Source organism: Nannospalax galili, unplaced genomic scaffold, assembly GCF_000622305.1.
Source record: "Nannospalax galili isolate Female #2095 unplaced genomic scaffold, S.galili_v1.0 scaffold829, whole genome shotgun sequence".
NCBI lineage: Eukaryota > Metazoa > Chordata > Mammalia > Rodentia > Spalacidae > Nannospalax > Nannospalax galili.
The window spans coordinates 4,804,802-4,806,439 of record NW_008360329.1 but is presented as its reverse complement, the minus strand read 5'-3'; positions in this window follow the sequence as shown (position 1 = coordinate 4,806,439).

Here is a 1,638-nt window from a genome sequence, read left to right as displayed (position 1 = left end):
AAACTGGATATAAAGAATTGAATACTTTGGCAAAGTTGGTTAAATTTGCAATACATGCACTTAATAAAAATAATTATTGTGCTTATGTGGCAGGACATCCCCAGGCTCAAGTACTACCCTTCCCCCTAGAATGGGACACAGACCCCACCAGAGTAAAGTATAATTTGGCCCTCTTACAGGATAAAGATGCATTGGAAAATAAAACTTGCCAGTCTGTTGCCCCTGTTCCTGGCTATACAGGCCAGGTCATTGGAACCCTCTCCTCATCAGCAGGGAGAGTAAATCACTCTTCATGTCTCACATGATGGGGATGGATTCTCTTATCCTGTGGGGGACTATGAAACCTAAACTCATGTCCTAAATGTTTCAAGCAATGATGGGACCAATAGCAATTACTCTGCACTCAGTGTCTCCCAAGCTGACATCTGATGGTACTGTGGACAGGAGAACCTTTGCTCAAGCCTACCACTTGACTGGTAAGCAATCTGTGTGCTCATTCAATTGGCTATACCTGTTACCCTGGCCTTGCAAGTCTCCCCTAAAAGAAATTAATCCCAGAGCTAAGAGGCCATTACCTGGGTCCTTTAATGCCCATGTTGACTTTATAGGAGTCCCTAGGGGAGTTTCAAATAAATTTAAGACTAGTAGCCATGGGTTTCAAATAGACTATATTCTGATGATCAACAATAAAAAAAAAGTAAATTAATCAACAAAGATTTTTCAGTCGTACCAAAAATGCCTTTAAGGAATATCTAGCCAGCTGAATGTCCTGGGAGAACAAAGTCACATTTAATGCTAACAAAAGAAAAAAATTGTATTATAACCAATAGGTGATGTTACACTTTTATTCCCAATAATACAGTTCCTGATTAAACAACTACAAAGGTTCTTGAGAAACTACTTTGTCCAATGAGTTAACTGAAAATTCAGGAATAAATGATCTTTTTTCTAACCTTATAAAGCAATGGTTTAGGGGGCTGGAGAGATGGCTCAGCAGTTAAGAACAGTAGTTACTCTTGCAGAGGACCCAGGTTTGGGTCCCAGCACCCAAATGGCAGCTAGCAACCATCCTAACTCAGTTCCAGGGGATCTGATGCCCTCCTCTGACATCCATGGGCATTGCATGACATTGTGCACTTATATACATGTAGGTAATATTTGTATGAGTATACAAATAATAAAACACTAAATAAAAATAAATACATAAAGTAAGCCCATTTGTTATAGTCTTCATGTCATAATTACAATAGGATGTTGTATAATCCTGTGTATACAAAGACATTCAATGACTAATTAAAACAATAGCAAAAAATTCTTACATCTTATCATAATTGATCATAAATGAGTGCCTCAGTATAAAAAGTCAGATAATTAGTCTATTTTTACAAAACTCTTTTGTCAAAACATATTAAATATAAACTACTCCAACAGCTATCAAAATACCTGAAAGCAGATCCTGAATCCATCACTCTAGAGTCCAGCCTTGGAAGACAAAAACAAGGAAGAACCCAATAGAAGGATGCTTTTGGAAGCACTTGTCAAGAAACTCCAATGGACTCTCCTATGAACATTTGAAAATTGCCCTGTTCTGACTTTTTTCTAGTTCCTTGTCTAGAACTTGTAATGCTAATTACTCTT